Here is a 23,339-nt window from a genome sequence, read left to right as displayed (position 1 = left end):
TTTTTTTGCAAGACCTTTCTTTTGGGACTGTCTGCCATAGCGATTCAAGAAAGTCTGGGGGGCGCCCTTAGCTCAGTTGGTAGGGCGTCCCCCCCATGGGCCTCGGCCAGCAGCGGACCCGGGTTCGATTCCAGCCCGCGGTCGTTCTCTGCATGTCACTCCCCTCTCTGCCCCATTTCAACTCTGTCTCTACACTATCAATATCAATAAAGCATAGAAATGCCAAAAAAAAAATCTTAGAAAGAAATAAAAAAAATAAAGTGTAAGCTGCATGACTAGTATATAAATCAGTCAAGTGGGAAGGGCAGTTGGCCACTGGAGTGCAAGGTTGGTGGTTCAATCACCCGCCTCCCTGCCACATGTCGAAGTGTCCTTGGGCAAGACACTGAACCCCGAATCTGTCCCGATAGTTAGCTTGCACCCTGCGTGGTAGCTGCTGCTATCGGTGTATGAATGTGTGTGTGATTTGGTGAATATGTACAAAACAATGTAAAGTGCTTTGAGTCTGTGAACAACCAGGGAAAGGCGCTATATAAGTGGAGTCCATTTACCTCCGACCCTGCACTCCAGAGGTGACCTCCCTACCCGCTGCGCCACTGCCGCCCTGTAAAGTTATCCATACCATCACTTGACATACAACCAGACGGTTGTTCGGTCTTTAATAGGTCAACCAGAAAATGGTTCAATACTAACAAGCTGAAAGCATCTGAAAGGGGGCCCACCTTCTGTTTGGTATTATTAATACCAATTAATACTAATACTAATATTAATTTAATTAAACTGCCTAGTCGAGTTATAACTGTAGCTCAACTTAACTGTGCATGTAAACATATTGGAACATGATGGTCGGAATTCTGTTGCGGAGGATTTTCCAATAAGACAAGAATGGGAGTCTGCAGTAAATACACAATATTCTAACCAGAATTGCAATACTAACAAAGTGAAAAAACTCAATGCAATATTGACTTTCAAGTTCAGTCTGTGAAGGACGAGTTCTCTGCATGCTTAAGGGTGTATTCACTCTGGGAAAGTCTGCTAGTTCACTTGCTTTGGTCCAGACAAAATAGAATTTAGATTTTTTTTGTTTGGTGCGGTCCACTTTCATATTGCCCCTTTTGCAAGTGAACCAGCATTACGAAGCAAAACCACACGTGATCTGAGGTCATTCATTCATTGGACAGACATTCTGGGGTGGAGAGAAGCAGGAAGCACGAAGTGAACACTGCGAAAATATATAATTGATATAATACGGGGTGAAAAATAATAAATAAATAGGCCTACATCCAGCCTATAAATAAAGAAGAAACATCAAATTATTGTTGATTCATATGGTTATATTATGTAGGCCTATGTCAATGCCACGTCATGTGGCTTGCTGTTGGACGCGAATTGGCTCAAGCTGACACACAGCTGATTTAGCGTTATCTTCATAGTGCCCCTTCTCCTGCAGCTCTGTGTGGATCATATGCTGCAGCACAGAAGTGGGATGAGCATGTCCTTGCTGAGGTCTTTAAAACCAAAGCAACGTTTTTGTCTTTTTGTCTTTTTTTGTAAGAAAGGCTTGTTTTTGTTTTTTTCTCAGTGTCTCCCCATCCTCATGGACAACTGTACAGGTGATTTACCCTTGACTTGGGCACTATTTCGCCGCAACTCGTGGAGCTATTAGCACACGCAATCCATTCTTAGTGGATGTGGCCCTAAGTTTGCTTTTTCCAACTGGTAAATGCCATCACCATCAGATTTCAGTTTGAGTGCTTTGTGACTTAAAACAGGAATCCACTAACGATTTGATGTAGTTTTTAGATCTTGAAGCTCGCAGCCTTTTGAAGAGGTATGGTAATGATAACCTTGAGAAGACAGTTCAATTAAGATTCTATCAAAGAAGGGCTTGAAGGTAGACTCAGTGGCAGTCACTTGTGATTGATACCGTCTGATAAAAAAAAGCCTTCCACCCAATCTGACATTGCTCTTCGCCCCGCCTCCTGCTTTCCACTTCTTCTAAAGTATATTCAGCTGGGTAAAACAAAGGAGAAGTCGCCATGTTTAATCAATGCCTCCTCCTGAGTCTGGCCAAGATAACCACGTCACGTCAATACCGGAATCATGTCAAGTCGGATGGCCAGATATGGCATGAATTGATGGATGAATACTTAAGCCTCATTCAAACATGTTGTTGTTGTTGTTGTGGTGTCCTAATGTTGTGATTGTATTGTTGGTATTGTGTTGTTGTGTTGTACTGTTGTAAAATGATGTGTTATTGTTTTTATACTTCAGTGTTAGGTTTCCCTTTTGACAGAGATGTAATCCTCTGTTTCCTGCCCAGGGACTACAGATGAAAATGAGCGTATAGCTAACTCCGGTACTGCTAATGAGCTGTGCATTGTCCCTGCTTAATAAACAAATACATAAATAAACATACTGTAAAGCCTTTCCCAGTAACGTTCCAGCATTTTTGACGGCGTATTTAATCCACGATTCGTTGTCAACAGCAGCAGTGCCTTGAAACCACACCGAAAAGCAATGTCTTAAGTTTGTTAAGCTTTATTCAATAATGGTTGGACAAACGCTGAACCGAGAGCAGTCCACTCTCGCCGTGTAGACTCTGTCAATGAAGACACTAAGTGCATCACTTGTTGGCCTTTGAATATAAAAAGAGAAAATAACAACCTACACTGCAAAACACATTTCCCTGTTTTAAAACTGTGAACTAAATGGACACCAAAAGACTGCAGGAAAATTCATGTATTTCATTATTTTGATATAGGCTACCATCAATTGGAAAATTTAGCCTACACATTTGGTTGATGCTGTCATTTTTACACACATTTGGTTGATGCTGTCATTTTTATTTTGCACTGACTAAAGCCAGACTGGTGTGGTATTTTGCACCAGTTTCTGTTTTGTATGGAAATATAGGTTTCAAGCAAAAGATGAAAATAATCTAATGTGATAAATTCAGTACGGTTATTTTAATCCATTGAATTTAAAGGAAAAATACTATAACGTGATATATATCCATACCGTGATATAAAATGACCTATACAGTGATACAAGATTTGGTCCATACCGCCCAGCCCTAGTGTTTATTATTGTAACCATAACCAAGAAGGTCATCCCGCCCCCCAAAAAGCAATCCTTCAAAGTAGTCCCTCCCAAAATGTTTTGTCCCTAAACCTGACCAAACCTTAACCATACAGCTTCATCATTTAACCGATTCATTTTTCGACAGTGATTTGTAACACTTTCGGCAGGTACAGACAAATGAATCTCCATTAAGAATGCCAAGACCAATTACTTGGTGCCAGAGGATAACAAAACTTCTTTATGTGTGACAGTATTGGGTTACTGTCAGTCTCGCCTCTTGCGTTACACACTTATAGGCCTGATGCTTTCAAGTGAGTGAGACAAGACAATGTACATATTGCACATATTGAGCGTTAGGGAGACTCATGCTCAGTCAGGGTCTGTCAAGTTCGGTTTCAGTCGAAGTCAAATTTTTTACTTTTTATTGCAAAACCTGGCAGGTTCTCTACTGTCGGATAGAATTGTAGGTATAAGGTGGTAAAGTGATGGAACACATTTGGGAATTGTTAGGTCCTGCCAGATTGAAACATACTCTGCCGGTCATTGTGTAGCTTTTTTAAAACTGCTTCTGTGTGAAAAGACTTAAAATGATTAGAACTAGTTAAAAGCCTGCAGGTTTCTGGAAATTAATTTGAAACCTCGATATAATCTTTAATTTGCATGGCTGTTTTACTCACTCCAAAAAATTGAGAGAAAAACTATTTTGGGGAACAATGATCCTTGACGGCACATACTTGAAGCCGCACACATGCATTATCACACACACGCACACACACACACACACACACAAGCACACTGCGCCTTTCTGCAAATATTCTAAAGCAAGAAATTCATAGATATAATGATATGATCTAGACATCAATGGCCGGTCCCCACTTCTGCACTGAATACTGCTCAAAGGCAAAATCAGAACAAATGAGCACTAATAGAGTGCTGCGATTTCCATACTTCACAAATCATATGAATGACAACATTTAATGTGCATGGAGAGAGTCCTGTGCTGAAGTCTCCAATCTCCAGACATGCCAAGTTGAGTTAAAGGTGCAGTAAGCGATTTATTTTTGTTAATATAAGTGTTAAATCGCTCTTTATTCATACAGTGATCACTTATATAGTGTGCACGTTTCATAAAGCCGATCTCTCAGTCACTCGCTCTGCATGTAAACGGCAAATAAACTTTTCGGGGATCCCACTACTGATAACCAATCAGAAGAGAGAACGCTACAAACCGGCACCTGTCTCAAAATAAAAATCCTTCCCAATGAAGGTTTTTATGCTTTTTATCATGTTTTATCACACTTATGGATCTGAGATGATGCTGGATAACTCGCTGCTTGAAGACTGCAGTGCATTAATGTGGTGACGTAGGGACGAGGGAGGGGACTGCTAACTGCAGTAACTGACAGGAAGTTAGCTAAACTGACCATTCCGCTAACTGAACCTTTAATTCATCTTCCACGTTCCAACAGTAAACAGTCCAAAACACACACACACGCAAACACACAAGTTGCGGCAATGATACAAGTGAAATGTCACAGGCCCAGTCCAGATCGGACCACAGCCATTTTCATTTGCTGTTCATTGATGGAAATGTCCGACTGACACTTTGTTGCCATCTTGGCTTGAGACTATATGGCAGTTAGAATGACCAAGCCAAAAGCCTGGCACAATGTGTCCTCTGTACACTCATGGACAGCAAAAATTAAAAATAAAAGTTTCTATGGGGACCAACATAAATTTGCATTCAACAGAAGTATGTCATTCCATTTAGGCTATTATAGCCTCAAGTAGACAGTAGCCGTGCCAAGAAAAATAAGAATTACACTGGCTCTAATAGATGTTTGACATAAAAAAAACCCATCTGATTTCCTTTATGTAGCCGCTGTTTGGCTCCCATTCTCCAGTTGATCCGGTCCCTCCCCCCCTTCCCCCCCAACAAAGAATCAGCCGAGGCTCATGTTGTGTGAAATGTATTTACTTAAAGCTTTCATAAGTCAAAAGTTTGATATATTAACAGTGGATCAGATTGTGGGTAAAGTTAAAGGGGTCTCTCTTAGTGATGTACCTAAAGAGCAATATCAATTAAGTCTGGAGCCCCCCGTCAGCTCTAGGGAGATTTTCAGCATCTCAAGTTTGTTTTTTACGGCTTAGCCAGACATCTACCTTAGGAGTTGGAGGAGACCAAACGCAAAGATAAAATACAGTGACTATTATTGGATGAATCCCAATGATACAGTTAGACTGGTTTTAACTAGACTGCAACTCAGTTGGTGTGTGTATGCTAGCAGGGAATTGTTCCATCACCAAACCACTTCCACGTTAAATGAGAAAGTGAAGGCAGGAATCCAGAGAGAGACTTAACACAGCAGGAGACCAACAAGTGACATGTTACACTAGCTCTAACATGGCTCCACCAATAAGAAATCAAGCCTCCAAATAGTAAGGAAAACAAGGTTATTATATATATGTTATATCTGTTATTAATCTGATGTGTGGGTCTGAGGGAGTTAATGATGGTAGTATTTGGACTGAGTGTTCCATTGGTGTGTAGTGCAGTAGTAGTAGTTGTGTGTCAACAGTCAATTCTGATGAAATAATGTAAAAATGAATGAGGTTTTTAGTTCCTTGAAAAGAGGGACTTCCTGATGATCTATTTCTGTTTAAGTCCATTTTCCTTGAAGAAGCTAAATATGAACACTTTCAAACTAAGAGATATTTATTCAGCAAGTGAGAAATTGTCCCCGTAACATGAAATATTCAAATGTTAATGTAATACATGTGAATTATGAATGTGGTTTTCAAGCACAGAGTGTAATGAGATGAAGCCATGAGTCATACAAAGAGAAGGAAGTGATGGTGGTTCTGCCTAGCCATCCATGTCCATGTGTTATTGTGTTCCTGGACGTGTGACACACCAGTTAAGTGTCAAATGTGTCATTAGGGAACAAGTATTTGACTCATTTAATTTGCTTTGTCTCATCAATCAACATGAGTGGTATCAATCGTCTCGTGTCATTTTTCAAGACAGGTGCCGCATCCAAAACTACATTTCCAGAAAATTGTCACAAGAAAATACAGCTGATTCTTAAGCATTTCCATATACTGAATATGGTGCAATTAGTACATATTGAGAGAAACAGTGGTGCTAATTCTTCACTTAAAAGTCAAAGCCAGGGATTCAGGTGAATGCTTGTGTCCCATAGCTCCACACTGATTACATTTGTTTTGTCTGCTGCTATGCTTTTAGAATAACTTCTCCAGTTGGTCAGAAGTTTGAGTGTCCAATGCTTGATGCTGATGTATTTCTGGTAGGAATTTGGAATCTATTGCACTTCAGTTTTTAATCAATCCAACGTTTTACTCCTCAGCCAAGCATAAAAAAGTGTTTGCAATATTTCAATAATTTTAGATTTTCTGGCATGACCACTTAAAGCTGGGGTATATGATTTCTGATTGGTCAAAGTTAACATGAGCTGTACACTTTGACCAATCAGAGCGAGGCTCCGATTCTCTGTTCTTATTGGCTGTTGGGACTGTCCATTTACTTTGGCACGACTTTGTTGCTGTAGAGCGTGTCAGGGAGGGACCAAAGAGAACAAGTGGAGCGGTTGAGGTATTTGGATTCAAATCTCTATCCCAACTGCCATTTTCTCCCCAAATCCTCCACCCCAGCTTTAAGTTAACCGGTTTATTTTCCATGTTTTTATCTAAAATTTTACAAAACACCCAAAACACAAAGCAAAAGTGGTGAAGAAATGGTTAGCGGACAAACACATTAACGTTTTACAGTGGCCCAGCCAGAGTCCTGACTTGAATCCAATTAAAAATCTTTGGAGGGAGCTAAAGATCAGGGTGATGGCAGTGAGACCCTCCAACCTGTAATAGCCAATACAGGCTTTTTCTATTGATTATTGAGAAGGGTATGAATAATTGCCACATGCCACGTTTTGTTCAAATGTAAATAAAAGCTGAAAAAAAAATTCCACAATGATGCCTCTTGTACATCATCTTATTATCTTCTGGGAGAAGCCTGTGGTATGAATAAGTTTGTGCTTGACTGTAGATGGAAACAAAGGTCAAACTATTTCCGTAGCCTCCAGTGGTCCAGTGAATCCCCCCAGCTGCCCTTCAGTGTTCTGTCTTGAATCCAGAGTCATGGGTGACTAGAACATCTCTGCCAAAACTGACTGTGGTAAGACACATCCTCGAAAAATAATTTGTGAAGCACTCACAGGCTGCCTGATGACTCAGTGGTAGAGACAGAATCAAGTGTGCTCTCAGGCCTCAACAGTAAACGACGAGAAACACTAGCTGTATCCCGTTACAGAGACCGCCTCCTTGGTAGGACGCGGTCTCGCGGTCTATGAAGGCTATAGCCTATGAAGGCCGATTCGAAGGCCGAACCAGGGCCGAACGAGCGTTGTTAAACGGGACGGTCTCCGCAGGTCTCCGTTTACGAGCATTTCCGGTTTGCGTAACAAGCCGTTACAATTATGACGCAGTCGGTCTTCAAATGCAGCCTTCGTAGACAGCAACCCCTGAATCGAGATACAGCCACTGACTTGATCCATCCTTAAACCATCACCAAACACTAGCTTATACTGTGAGAGATGCTGTCGCGAAGTGGGTAGGGCGGTCGGCCACTGGAGTGCAGGGTCGGTGGTTCGATCCCCCGCCTCCCTGCCACATGTCGAAGTGTCCTTGGGCAAGACATTGAACCCCGAATTGCTCCCGATAGTTAGCTTGCACCCTGTGTGGTATAGCTGCTGCTATCGGTGTATGAATGTGTGTGTGATTTGGTGAATGTGTACAAAATAATGTAAACCGCTTTGAATCTGTGAAAAACCAGGGAAAAGCGCTATATAAGTGGAGACCATTTATAGGATGCTTCCAAATCAGCACCGTTTGTGAATGGTGTATTCCAATCCAGCTCAGATTAGTTTATTGTTTGTATACACATTTAAAGGTGGAGTCAGCCATTCTGCAGAATGAATTTTGTAAAAAAAAAAAGTTTTTGTCAAAATCAGTGAATATTTCCTCACGATCTGCTCTCCGTAGGCTACTGTGTATGCGCTAAAAAAGAATCCAGTGTTACACAGCCTAGGCTCAGTAAACAGGCATGTTGCTAGCTATGATGGGCCCTCTTTACTTTGTTTACATAGCCGTTTACAGAGCTTAGGCTGTGTATTAACACCAGGTTTTTTCAGTGCGCACACAGTACGGACAGGTAGCAGATCGTGAGGAGATATTCACTGATTTTAACAAAAAAGTGATTTTGTCAACAAGTGTTCTCCAGAATCACTGACTCCATCTATAAAGCACAATGTGTTCCTCTATGAAGTGCTCCCTGCTACCTGCTACCAACAGAAATATACATAGGCCTAACCCCCACGATATTATGAGTGCACCATTTCCCTCCCACACTTTCTTTCCAGTTACGCAACATGTTCAAATGCAAACCACTTTACGAGGGATGCGTTTATGCTGAGAGCTTCCCACTCTCGGTCCAGAGAAAGGAATAAGAGCAAAGTCAATAACTCTGAGAAACCTTTTTTTGGTTTGTGGAATTCATATTCCTCCAAAGAAATCATTTGCAACAACGGTCTCTTCTTATCTCCTTTTATTTTTTGTCAAGTAGGTTCAAAGCCAGAATAAAACACCTAGAAATCAACTCAAACTGCTCTTTTAAAGCTCATCTAAAATCACCAAATCTCTCTCATTTCTATAAATGAAATAAATGCTTTTAGACTGTTGGGCAACCTTTTAATGGAGGTTAATACAGCCGTGACATGGACAGCGAGGACAGCCAATCTTAGAATCCAACTGACTCCTAGCGCCAATCCCCTACTGTAGCCTGGTAATCCAGACCTGCCAAATGCTGGCATATTGAAATTTTCTCAGCCTACTGGTCTGGACACGAACCATTGGAGCTCATTAACTATCTCAGAAAAATTCAGAGGTACCAATCAAATTGTTCTATCTGATGACGTTGTGATAGTAAACAACAAAGATGGCTGCCTGCGGATACGTTGTTTGAGTTTGAAAAGGCTTTGGCCTTGACACTTAAGGATTTGGAATATGGCACTCAAGTCTTTCATTAGCAAGAAAGAGGAATTTTCTGAGTCTTGGTCGTAGTGCTATCCAATTGCGTGCAGTGGTATTTGAAATACATGCGTAGGTGCCGCCCCTTGAACTAGGAAGGTCTATTGATCGTGGCCAGACCCTACGTCCTTCTAGATATGGGTCTGGATTTCCAGACTACCACTGTACCACAGAGCTCCACACACAGAGCCATTTCAAACAGTCAGAGCTGCAGAAAAGCAGCGAAGTCAAAGATATGTTTCTGGATAATTTGAAAAATATATTATCATGTGTCTTTGTTGGTATCTTTGTATTAAAAAAGTGAAAATAACAAAAGGCTTTTCTTATTTGCTCATTTCTGTTCTCTTTTCTATTTCAGTCCAATGTTCAAAATATTCTCATGACTCATCCTGCCCCCAGAGTCATACATTGTCAAATGTAATAAGATTTGGGGCACCCTGCTAACTGTCTGTCTGTCTGTCTGTCTGTCTGTCTGTCTGTCTATCTACCCATCATATAAAATCACATTCACCCATTATGTAGCTATATATCCTGGGTATATATTGCAGCGTCCCTCCTCTGCTGACTTTGAATCCAAAATCGCTGTAATGTTCAATTTGATTAAATCCCTCTTGAATTTGTACTTTATTCCATATCCCAATCCAGGTGAAGATGTTTCACATCAAGGAGGCTGAGGACTGATGTCACACTGCAAAATCACATTTACAAATTGAACTAATTCCTACCACTTCTTCAAGCTCCTTAACCTACCTAAGTTATATACAGTATAACTGCAGGAACGACATCGCAATTAAGTCACCTGTGCATGTATGTGTGTGCGTGTGTGTGTGTGTGTGTGTGTGTGTTTGTGTGTGTGCGTGCCTGCGTGTGTGCATGCGTGTGTGTGTGTGTGTACGTGTGTGTCATGTTGCCTTCTACTTTAGACAAACTATTGACTTAACCAGGAGCTTTGGGAGTAGTCTCCTCTTGTCCACACCTGAGCTGCCCAGCAGGTCAACAAAGGAACAGAAGCAGCAGGTCGGAGTGCAGCCTCATCGAGCATTTCACCCTGGGCAACTGACAAGGAGAGCCAGAAAGAGAGAGCGAGAGAGGCAGTGTGGGCATACGTCCAGTCCCGGGCTTGTTTGTATAGAGCCATTCATCTCCTTATTAGGATCAGTGCTAAGGGGTCTGAAAGGGAGGCTGCAGGAGCTGTCTGTATTACTGGTGTCACTTTGAGAGGCATTGAAAAGATGCAGTACAAAAGGATCTCAATGCCATTTGTTTAAGTATAGACAGGGACACAGCACAGAGAGACTATAAGGCTGGAAAAAACAAGCTACACAAGGCCATTTTAGAGTTGTCTTGTAAACTTCTCCGTGCACCATAACATCAGTCCCCTTACCAACCTACTAAATGGTAAATGGACTTGACTTATATAGCGCTTTTTAGCCGATTTTCTCAGCCCCAAAGCGCTTTACAATTCTTACCACATTCACCCACACACACTCATACACCGATAGCAGTAGCTGCCATGCAAGGTGCCCTCTGAACCATCGGGAGCAAAGTGGGGTTCAGTGTCCCCAGGGACACTTGGCCGGTAAGCGTGGGATCAAACCTCCGACCCTGCACTCCAGAGGACGATCTCCCTACCCAATGTGCCACTGTCGCCCCTATGCTACTATGCTATACTATGTGGACAAGAGAGTGTGCTTTGCTAAATGGCAGCTGAAAGCCAACACCGACCGGGGCATCTTAACTAATCAACACAACCAAAGAGCGGGAGTGTTTGGCAGCGGCATGTGCGATTGTTGGCGTGAAAGTGTGCAGTGGAGATTGCAGGATGAAAACTGCTATACCAGAGGGACATCAATCACAGAATGAATAATTCTCATCATCATTGCCGCCAACATCAAAACAGAAGGAGGAAAACATTAATAAAATGCATGACAGAGAATCCATGAATGATCAATACGTACCATTTTATGCCAGCCAGAAGAAGAAGAAAAAAGTTCCAGAAACACACAAAACAATTAGACAGAAAAAGGGCCTGCAACGGTCGAAAGCACAAACTGTCCCATGGGGAGATGCTGATGCCAAAACAATGAGTGCTGGCTTCCATTACTGTGGAGTGGCATTACAGCTCATGAGTGCAGGTCGGGGCGGCTAAATGCAACAAGAGTGTTGTGCGGCTAACGCGATAACAACACAAAAACAATCGAACACTAAGCGCACAGCCGTACCAGGCAGACCATTCCTGAAGTGCTCTCTCAAACCAACTGATTTAGTACTGACACACTCCCAAACACTTAACGTTGCTGGTAGGGCTGGGTATCAAAGTGTGATACTTTTTTTGGCACCCACCGAAATGCCTTGATAACATTGTGTTTTGAAAAATCAATTGTCTGTCATCTAAAAGTGCCGGTGGTTGGCTGTGACTACATTAGTTTATAACATGGGTTACACAGTTTGCATCAGTGAGCCTTACCCCTCGTCTCCACCAATAGCGTTTTTTACTTCTATACTGTTGTCTCCACCAGCTTCAATCTAGCGTCAACCTGGCATTTAGACGTGTATAGTCGAAACAATAGGATTGAAGCGTAGAAAAAACCTGCTTCATGTTGTTTTTACCTACGTGGGGCCCAGCTGACACTCGCGCCCCACGCGGCTGGTGGAGATGAAGGCATAGATCAACTTCAGAGCGTTTCTCGTGCGCTTAAAAAACACTTCCAGAGACTAGGGGTTACACACTGACTTGCACCTTTTCATTTTGCACTGAAAACTATTTGCCCTGATGTATTATTTTACATTTTATTCCATTGTATTGCACTCAAATGTGTTCTACAAAATGTGTAATGTCATCTCGTTCAAACGGTTTTCATAAGATTGCTATAAAAAAAAGGGAGACCTGTTCCCATTCACACACCGATAGCAGGCTTACTATCGACATTCACACAAGGCAAGGTGGGTGAAGTGTCCAAGGACACAACAACCATGACACAGGTGGCAGGGCGGGGATCAAACCACCAACCCTTTGATCATTGGCCGACCCGCTCAGTCGCCCCAGTCTGCATCAACTGTGATCTAGTGAGAGGTATCAGGACATCCACGGGTATGTTGTAAACAAGAACTGCTAACAGCTTATTCGGAAAACTTTGAATGGTGCCAGCTTTCCAAAGGGGGCACACTTTACAGACTCTGGAAACCCACTGGTTCACGTCCACAGTAATGTAAATAGGAAAAATAAATAAATACAGAATGATCATTAAGCTATGACATAACAACGTGACTTAACTCAAAAGACACCACATGAAGAAGATCTGTGAATAGTTTCCAAATGTGTTGTAAACTGTGGGTGGAGATTTATTGAAAGGATGAGTTTGTACACAACTTGTTTGTTGTGGCCATGTAGTCCAGAGTGCCGGTGTGTGTGTGTGTGTGTGTGTGTGTGTGTGTGTGTGTGTGTGTGTGTGTGTGTGTGTGTGTGTGTGTGTGTGTGTGTGTGTGTGTGTGTGTGTGTGTGTGTGTGTGTGTGTGTGTGTGTGTGTGTGTGTGTGTGTGTGTGTGTGTGTGTGTGTGTGTGTGTGTGTGTGTGTGTGTGTGTGTGTGTGTGTGTGTGTGTGTGTGTGTGTGTGTGTGTGTGTGTGTGTGTGTGTGTGCATTTAGCTTGCATGTGTGTACTTCAGTTGATTCTTCACTAGGTTGCAAACACAGCAAGAATCAAGTTGTCGCAACAAATCAAAATGCACCAACACAAAAAAGACACAAGACATGTCATTTGTCACGTGCGTCCACATACACTCACTCTATCTGAAAACGGCAAGCACACACACATACACACACACACACACACACACACACACACACACACACACACACACACACACAGCAAGTGTGAGTAAACAAAGAGCGTAGCGATGACTGCGGCTGTGCCTGGATCTGCCTTCCCAACCTGTCTGACCAGTTTAGAAGCCACACGACTTGGCCTAGAGGGAGTATCCCTGTGTGTATATCTGCTCCTTCCACATAAAACACTGCAACATACAAACAGCCAGCACCAGGACCCAACACAAACACATTCTCATCATTGACAAATAGTGGGTGCAGCCAGGCAGCCACACATAATGGATTGGATTTATATAGCGCTTTTCAAGGCACTCAAAGACGCTTTACAGGGTTCCAGGTTCCATTCATTCACACACAGTCATACTGGTGGTGGTAAACTACCATAGTAGCCACAGCTGCCCTGGGGCAGACTGATGGAAGCGTGGCTGCCATTCAGCGCCTACGGCCCCTCCGACCACCACCTCAAACATACAGCAGTCATACACATTCACACGAGGCAAGGTGGGTGAAGTGTCTTGCCCAAGGACACAACAACCATGACACTGGTGGCAGAGCGGGGATCGAACCGCCAACCCTTGGATCATTGGCCAACCCGCCATGGTTGCCCCAGCCGATACATACACACTACGGCACACCCCACCAGCTTTAACTGTGCAATCATCTTTTAGTCTAATTACCAGTACACCGTAATGCAGAGGTCAGAGTGAAGCCAGCTCTCTCAGTGGAGCTGCATATCTCGTTAGCAGAGGCCATTTCTTAATCACCCACAGTTACCATGGGACCATCGTTCCTCAGAAGACCAATTCACTTTACTATAACAATGCAACTTCACCATGTTGTAAAACTGGATTTGGACAAATCAACTCTGGATTTAACTCTGTAAGCAGCAGTAAGCAGGATATGGTTATGATATTTGGCCTTTTTTAACCACTCTAATCTTTCCTAATCCTCTTTTTAGGTATTTTGTTAAGTTTATAAATTGTTTTTGCACTAACACAGACCTAATAACTAACTATTTTTCTTCAATTGGCCAGCGTTACATTGTGCGAGACTCAGGCACACTCTAGTCATTTGGGGGAGGTGGGGGGAATGGACACAGATCAACAGTGGAATTAGCTTTTCTTCTACAACGGTTGAATGGAAAAAGGCTCTAATTAATGACTGCCAAGTGTGAAGTGGCCAAGAGTAAAGCAATGGCTGCTGGGTTTGGTGTGTCGGAAGAGGCCAAACTATAAGCTGGAAAGAAAGGCATTTCCACTGCAGCAGACCACAAGGAAAGCAGAATAAAACAAGCCCTAGAAGAAGTGGTAGCTGTTCTCTGTTCTCCACATAAACCAACTCTGCCCTGACATGTGAGAACAACCCGACCGATTAATCTGCCAGCTGATGTATTGGCCGATTGTAGCTTACCTACCTAATAAAGTTAAAGAGAACATGCCTTGGTTTACTAAGACATAGGGGAGAACGGGGTAAGTAGGCACACTTTTTACTCTAGTGAGAATTGCTCATCACCAAAACATCTGTCAATAGCCATTCCTACATTAAATTGAAGCGTAAGGTGTTGGCTAGAAATGTGTGTCTCTCTTTTTTTCCAACTTATTGTAATGAAGAAGTAATTTACCATCAAAGACACTCTGACACATTGTGACAACCAACCCCATCAAGGGGTCGGTTGTCACACACTATGGGGTTGTTTGTCACAATGTTATCTTAATGGGAAAAATCTTAAAAAGAAGGCAAGGAGGCAGAACCAAATTTGAATGTTTAATTGCATTGTCAAGTTGACAAATAGGCCTACATAACGTTCTGTAGCCTTGGCAGCTGGTCTAGTTTGGGATGCACTGGGTTGTTTTGATTTTGTTGCCCTTTTTTCTTTTGCTTGCTAGCTGCCTTTTCCTGCTCTATTCCTTCCTTCTCTGGGGTGTCAGTGAGGATACAGCTTGACAATTTATTTCGTTATTGGGTTCCTTTTCTGGCTGCAGCCTTGAGATAACATGTGACAACCAACCCCCCAAAAAATTTGACGACCAACCCCAACTTGAATTTCTTGCTAGCATCAAGGTCAACAACCATCTGACAACTAATTAGCTTGCTAACCACAATCTAAACTATAGTTTACCCTTCACACTTTCTGAGGGTAACAAGTGTTTTGTTATAAACCCATTGTGTAAAAGCCTAGAAGAAAAATACTGAGAAGCAAAATATTTTGAATTTGACATGAAAAACACAAAACATCCTCTCACCTGAAATGCAGCTGTCTTCCTCCAAGGAAGTCTATGTATGTGACCTCTGATCCCAATTCTGGACCTTTTTTATATCAACATTTCAGAGCTAGCGCGCTCTGGTGACGAGATATAACGAATGTGACATCCAACCCATGTGACAAATTACCCCGTTCTCCCCTAATATCCCTCATTTGAAAATCAAAGCAATATTCGTGTAGACATGCCTCGCAGTAAAGAAATGCTTCATGTCTGCGTTTCAAAATGCGACATGCACGTAACTTTATAATTTTTTAGCCCATGCATATTACAATAAATAAAAGTTCATGCACCAATGTTTGACAGTGAGAGTCATGAACAGTCAAATGTTCCGCCGTCAATTCATCTTCTTATCAAAAGTATTTGAACTATTGTTTAAAAGGTGGAGTCAGTGATTCTGTAGAACGCTTTTTGTCAAATCACTTTTTGTCAAAATTTGTAAATATCCCGCTACCTGTCACTGTGTCTGCGCTGAAAAAAATCAAGTCTCAATACACAGCCCAGGCTCTGTAAATGGGCATGTTGCTGGCTACAGTTAGCCCATGTGTTTACCCATTTACAGAGCCTAGGCTGTGTATTAACACCAGATTATTACACGGCACAAACAGGTATCTGAGGAGATATTCACTGATTTTGACAAAAAAGTGATTTTGACAACAAGCGCTCTCTAGAATTTCTGACTCCACCTTTAAAGGATCAAAAAATAAACTATTTATTTGTATACGCATCACATTTAAAAGCTAATCTGCCAATATATCGGCTATCAGAGTTTCCTTCCTCCCTTATATCGGAATCTGCCCCAAAAGAATACATATCAGTCGGGCTACGTACAGTATGAGTGCGTTACCGTGGGGAGGCAAGCAGGAACCAGTGGCATCATGGGTATCGTTTCAGCACATCAAAGCAACTGACAACAACATGATGAGTCTCATATTGAGAAGGCAGGGGGATTTGTTCAAAGCAGGGGAGGCAGAGGAAGAGAGGGAGGGAGGAAGGGAGGGAGGGAGGGAGGGAGACCAGTGTATAGGTCTATGGTGTGTAGGTATATGCAAAGGAGAGAAGCTGCTGACTCACACACTGTAATCATTGGGGTGAGGCAAGCTGAGCCTCTGCTGCTACTGCTCAGGGTAACGCTCCCTCTCCTGCCTGCCTCCCCTTTCCCAAGGACAAAGTGATGCTTCCCATCAACGGTGAAGAGCTAAAGTGTGGGGGGGGGAGGGGGGAATAGAACAGTGAAATAAAACTGTCTGGTGGCATGAAATAGCTTTCCCTTTCTCTTCCCTCTCTCTCTCTCTCTCTCTCTCATCCCTAGTGCAGACAAGAGTGATGTAATCGGAAGGAAGGCAATAATTGCCCCGTAGCTGCATGAGTGAAAAGAAAAAGGCTAAAAATAAAGCTCCCCCCATCAGACAAAGACTGCAACAGGATCGCAAGAGGCTTTTGGGAAGATGAGACGCTCATTAGAAAAGCAGAAGAGTTTTTTTTTTTTTTACTGCTAACAACTGGAAACCCCCGGAAACGCTATTATAGATCAAGCAGTGAAACAATATGATGTTCAGGTCTTGCACCATAATGAGATGTTTGACCGGACTGCAGTGGATGCAGCAGTGTCCCCGAGAGGCTTGATTCAATTTTCCCCATAAAACAAAAGGCACACACACATACACACACAGCCACGGTTATTACTGTCGTTACACGTTTTGGTTATTCCAAACAAAGCAGATAAAAGAGCATGTAAAAACAGAGAGATTATTAAGATAAGCTCTCTCCATGCACAATATTGGGTAAACACAAACGCAAATGCTGCAGTGCACTGTGTAGAACTGAGATTACAGCTACAGACTTCAACAATCAATCATACTGTAGAGCTAATCGGGTATCAAGTATTAAACTGCACAGTGTGCAAACAGTGTTTGATCACATATGGAAAGTGAAGCGGAATTTTAACAGAGTTGTAGAAGAGGAACGTTTCATTGTTCCTCTGATGATTATAAATGACCTGTTTGTACATAGTTAGTAATGCCTTTGCACAGGTAGGATTTTTTGGGAAACTGACAAAACCATTTACGCCAGGCCTGTGTTTATGAACAGTACTGAATCAAAGGTAACTTTGCTTTCCATCGTGATATTACGTAAATGTATCTGACAGGAGTTTCATATAAACGAATACATTACCTCATCGCGATGCATCGTGCTGTCTCTATCTCACTCACTTCTTAAACAAATGTGCGCCGCTGGCACGTGTTATCAAATATCGTAAGAACTTCTAAAACAACTACCACCTTTGTCCAAAGGGGGCGCTATAATCAACAAGAACTGGAAGTTCCTCGTAGCCACTTTAACCAACTACACAAGGTAATGAGTAAAGTCTTCATGTTTGTCATGCCACTGAACCTACTGTTGTACAGTATTTTGATCTTAGTTTTAGACTGTGAAAGTGTGGACGTTTTGGCTTCACTGCTCCCAGGGCTGTTTGAGGTCATAAGGGTTATCTTGATATCACAGTCAAAGTCTTGTATCGTCAGTTCTTCTGATATATGCAAGACATACATCAGAATCAAAATGGCGTTTATCTCTGACCCACAGTGCAGTGAGAACGATAAAATAAAAAATATAGAGTTAAATAAGATAAACAAACAATATTTACATAAAACAGTAAAGCACAGGGAAACCACAAGCACTTTATGATTTCAGACCTGTTTATTTGTGGCACCAGCTACGTATGTCAATACAACTGGTCCCTTTCAAAATTACACATGTCCATTGGCCACTGTGTTGTTGCATTTATTTAAAAAAAGATACTAAAAAGAAGGTCATGTCGGTCATTGTGGTAAATCGAAACTAATGATCAAACGATGTCTTTATCTGGGGTGCTCCTGTGGCGTAGCAGTGGATAGAGCGCATACCATATCGGCTCAGGCCTTCGTTGCAGTAGTCGCGGGTTCAAATCTGACCCGTGGACCTTTACTGCAGGTCATCCCCCCTCTCTCTCTGTCTCCCCCATAGATAGTAAATAATATGGATGTAGCATCCGGGCTGACCTCAGTTATTCACACGGCATCCAATAATCCTGGTTTGTGCGCGTCGCCATTTTGTGAGGGGGAGGGAGATAGCTGACGAGGCAAAGTGAGGGACAACGGGCGGAGAGCTGTCACTCAAGAGATCGCGCCAATACATTTTAACCTCCGATAAAATAAAAACTAGCGTGGTCCGAAAAAATTCACCCCCCTCAGTGTTGTCATGGAGATATGACCTAAACATAAAGACTACAATGGTTTTGTGGACCAGGCTGTAAATAGGTTTAATAAGACTTTGAAAACAGCCTGTTTAACAAGTGAGTCAATGAGAGATGGCTGTCTTCTGCTTCCACCCCCCTAGTGGCACTTCCGGTTACTACAGTTGTGGTCACTTCCTTATTGGATGCTGGTAAAAATCGCTGAAGTTGGGGCTTGGTCTCCCCATGTCAACCCTGTACTATTTAATAAAGCTTGAAAATGCCAAAAAAAATTATCTTAAAAAAAAATGTCTTTATCCAGTACATGCATGCATTGCCTCCTCTGTGTGTGTAGGTTGTGGTACTGCTGTTCAGCAGACAGGAAGGGACGTGACCCCGTTCAACCCAACTAAAAAAACATGGCGCCAAAGGCACACACAGACATGTACACACGTGCTGCATTGCCTTGCTATCATCATTAGTAAGGTGACCCCTGTGTGTGCAGCATCCCATTTCTGTGCCAGATGCCACAGTAATACAAACTAAACTATGACTCATGTAAAGATGGCCACCTGAAAAACCTTGTTCCTCTGTGATATGCTCTTTTTTTTTTCTCTCTCTCTCTCTCTCTCTCTCTCTCTCTCTCTCTCTCTCTCTCTCTCTCTCTCTCTCTCTCTCTCTCTCTCTCTCTCTCTCTCTCTCTCTCTCTCTCTCTCTCTCTCTCTCTCTCTCTCTCTCTCTCTCTCTCTCTCTCTCTCTAACCAAAAGTAAATAGGAAGTGCTCAAGTTCATTGCTAGCCTGGCTCCGCCCGCCTACCTACCTACCTACCTACCTACATCCGGCCAGGTACCGGTAGATCCATAGGCCACAATATGTAATGAAGTCGGAAATTTCCGAGTTCCCTGTCCAACTGGAACGCACCGCCAGAAGCCGGCTCATGACACACGTGACGACCAAACATTATGCGATTGGTTGGCTAATCCTGAGTGGCACTGGGCAGATCCAATAGTTTTAAACTTCAACAGACACCCGCCTCCAAGTGAGTGAACGTTTTCCAATTACAGCACTTCCAGACCTTCAGTGTGAGGAATGATGGCATCCAATGAGACACAGAGGGGGGGGGCTCATTTGAATTGCAAATTGTGCTAGAGACAGCATGCTGTGCTGTGAAATCCCAGCAGCACCCTCGGGCATTTAAAGTCACGCACACAAACACACAGACATCTACACACTACACAGCAACAAGACTCAAATGCACAAGTAGTACACTAAAAGAAACAATTATATTTTGAGTTTGATTCACTTGGATGAGTCGGAACAATTGTATAATGACACATTGATGTCGGAGTATAGTGCTGTTGGGAAAACAGTGGAGGAGACTGGTGCTGAGATGAGGTAATGGTCTCTTTGGCAGTTGAGGGTGTTTGTGTGTGTTTGTGTCCCTGTGTGTGTGTGTGTGTGTGTGTGTGTGTGTGTGTGTGTGTGTGAGTATATGTTTGTGTGCGTGTGTCTGTGTGCATGCGTGTGTGTGTGTGTGTGCAGGGGGGAGCATCAGGTGCAGGTGTTTTGGCAGGCTTACGCAGCAGGCACAGGAGTGTGTCTGATGTTTACAGCGTGGAACCTGTGTATATGTGTGTGTGTGCGCCAATGACAAGCTAATGCGTTTTGAAATATGGTTCAATAGGAGTCTTATGAGTGAGTGGCGATATAGCTTGATTGCAGTAGGCTTAACAATCATTAAACTATACATGACTCGATACACAGACACTGTTAGGGCCAGGACACACCAGCCCGATAATCGCCGTCGTCAAAAAAAAAGACGAATCTGTTTGGTGTGTGCCGTGACGTCGGCCGACGTAGAGGTCGTCGGGCTTGTTTTGAGCCTGTCGGGCGGCCGACCGTCTTTCCTTTGGAGCAATTTGATTGGTGGAGGGCTAGCGAATCAGTGAAGCCCGGAAGTGAGGCGGGTAGCACAAACAGCTAACAACAGCTAGCCATCGTTTTAATGTGTTTGTTCGTTTCGTTTTGCGAGTACTCACATGCATCAACCCTTGTTGACTGCTCGACACCATGCTCGACACTCTCTGCTAAAAATTGTGCTCTTATGGTCCATAAATATAAATACGTATTTCTATCTATGTTTATGCTCTAGAGAGCTGTCCCATCATTTCCGGCTTTCGTATTTTTTCGGGCCACAATACAGATTAGCGCCGCCTGCTGTTGTGGAGACATTACAAGCGCGGGATGTACGGAAAATAAGCAGTCGTCTCGGTGTGTTTTTGGGCCGCGACGGAAAGACTGGAGCTTCCTGAAACGGCGACTCCAGTTTTTGGGTAGTCGGAACGTGTCGGACTGGTGTGTCCTGGCCTTTAAAGACACATTAAAGGTGGAGTCAGTGATGCTGGTGAAAGCTTGATGTCAAAATCAGTAAATATCTCCTCAAGATCCACTATCTGCAGTGTGTGTGTGCTAAGAAAAAGAAATTCCAGTGTTAATACACAGCCTAGGCTCTGTAAACAGACATTAGCTACAATGGGGCCACCTTTGTTTACATGCCCTTGGTTTACAGACCTTGGCTGTGTTTGAACACCTTATTTCAGCATGCACACACAGTATGGACAGGTAGCGGACGGTGAGGAGATAATCACTGATTTTGACAACACGCATTCTCCAGAATCGCTGACACCACCTTTAAAAAGGTAGAGACATACAGTAGCTGGGGAGGCTAGCCCAACCATAAGATGCTCAATCATAGAGACAATTCCGAGCAAAGCATCCAGAAGGGGAAGCCAACCCGTGCAGTGCTGTAAACATTCCTCTTCAATGCGTTATATTATTCCACAAGTCAGTCAAGGCCAGGGGTCAAAGGTGAGGGCATACACATACCTGCCCCTGCATGCAGTTGTTGAGAGGGTATGACAGAAGCAACACTGTTTGAGTCCTCAGATAAGTAAGTGTATGTGTGTGTGTGTGTGTGTGTGTGTGTGTGTGTGTGTGTGTGTGTGTGTGTGTGTGTGTGTGTGTGTGTGTGTGTGTGCGTGTCTGTGTATAGAGTGTGTGTAGTGTGTGTATAGAGTGTGTGTAGTGTATAGAGTGTGTGTATGTGTGTGTGTGTGTGTGTGTGTGTGTGTGTGTGTGTGTGTGTGTGTGTGTGTGTGTGTGTGTGTGTGTGTGTGTGTGTGTGTGTGTGTGTGTGTGTGTCAATGTTGCTGTTGCACAATTAGGGTAGGGTGTGTTGGAGGATTGCACTGACTAACTTAACCCATAGGCAGATCCAGTTCACCCTGACAGGCTGGGACACAATAGAGAAACAAGCAGACAACAGCTGATCTCTGAAAGCCAGCACACACAACCTTTAAGGATGTGAACAGCCTAAAACGAGAATGTGTGTGTGTGTGTGTGTGTGTGTGTGTGTGTGTGTGTGTGTGTGTGTGTGTGTGTGTGTGTGTGTGTGTGTGTGTGTGTGTGTGTGTGTGTGTGTGTGTGTGTGTGTGTGTGTGTGTGTGTGTGTGTGTGTGTGTGTGTGTGGCTTAGAGCATCACGTAGCTATAAATTGGCCGTACAGGCAGCACACTGTAGGGGTCTAAATGCCCCATGGCTGCAGGTTTGCAGGCGGCTTGTCAACACTGACTGGGCCAGTGTGGGCACAAAGCGACGTATACGCGCTACAACTCGCTTCTGCTTCATTCCCACCATGATAATATTCAGAGGACGGCAAGCAAGCGGGCATAGTCCATGGCATGCGCACTATGAAATGATGTTCTCTTGAACAGCTGCTGCTGCTGCTACTGCTTGAATAAACGCTGGTTCACTACAGCAGCGGCTAAAAGGCACAAAGAGAGTGGGACAAAAGCGCCGTGAGCAATGACGAATCACGCGTAAAAAAGGAAAAAAATTACTCGGGAAAATATGAGATCTCGGAAACGTTCAAAGCTCGACATTCAACAAATCGTTTAACGTTCCAAACCAAGCCATAGCACATTACGACATGGGCAATCCAGGAGAGAGGGGGGAAATATGAATATTTCAACATACCCTCCTGTCACAATAGACATCCAGAGGAAGACCATGGATGGTGCGCACTTAGCGGGGGAGGTCAGTCCTGCTCCTGTCCGCCGCTCCGCGTTTATTCCCCGGGTTAAAGGAAAGGGAGTGTGTCGGTGTTTTGCCGGTGAACAGGCTAATGATAGAGGGAGGAGAAGAGAGAGAGAGAATGAGGGAGGGACACTGTCAGATGCAGAGAGGCAGGAGGAGGGAGGGAGGGAGAGGCGCACATACGCTCACACGCATAAAGACAGGCTGTGTGTGTGTGTGTGTGTGTGTGTGTGTGTGTGTGTGTGTGTGTGTGTGTGTGTGTGTGTGTGTGTGTGTGTGTGTGCGTGTGTGTGTGTGTGTGTGTGTGTGTGTGTGTGTGTGTGTGTGTGTGTGTGCGTGTGTGTGTGTGTTCAGGGCCAATACGTAAAGCCCAACAACGCTTCATGAGTCATTCCAGCGTAAATATATCACTGTCAACAAGTACTCAAATCCCCAAGAACGTGCGGAAATATGCCAACACAGGTGTGACATCAGCCTGCATTGTTCCCACAGCAGTTTGCATTCATGATTTTTGTCAAGAATGAGGTAAAAAAAAAAAACATAGCCTACGCCTTTAATTAATATGTATTTGGGATTGTCAGGGAGCAAGTGAAGATGTTTCATTCTACCTTGTGCTGTTGATGACATTTAAAGAAGCCCCGGCACTGAATTGGAAGAGTTGCTGTTATTTCTCGCTGTGTCATCACTGAAGATGGCACAGTCCCTTTGATGTCATCAGCACAGAGCTTTAACCCTTTCACCTTTGCATACAGAGATG

The 23,339-nt window shown here is 43.4% G+C and overlaps 1 protein-coding gene across 3 annotated transcripts in view; it reads right to left on the bottom strand.

Annotated features, from left to right (window-relative positions):
• Window positions 1–22,658, bottom strand: part of LOC307249663 (band 4.1-like protein 1) — a 107,257-nt gene extending 84,599 nt beyond the window's left edge. For all 3 annotated transcript variants that reach the window (XM_080026497.1, XM_080026498.1, XM_080026499.1), the window contains exon 1: window positions 22,523–22,658. The gene's annotated coding sequence lies outside the window, so the exon portion shown is untranslated. The remainder of the gene's footprint in view (window positions 1–22,522) is intronic.
• Window positions 22,659–23,339: the final 681 nt, after the last annotated feature.

The sequence above is a fragment of the Ammodytes marinus genome (genome assembly GCF_949987685.1).
Source record: "Ammodytes marinus genome assembly, chromosome: 4".
NCBI classification, from domain to species: domain Eukaryota; kingdom Metazoa; phylum Chordata; class Actinopteri; order Uranoscopiformes; family Ammodytidae; genus Ammodytes; species Ammodytes marinus.
This window is presented reverse-complemented; position numbering and strand designations above follow the sequence as displayed.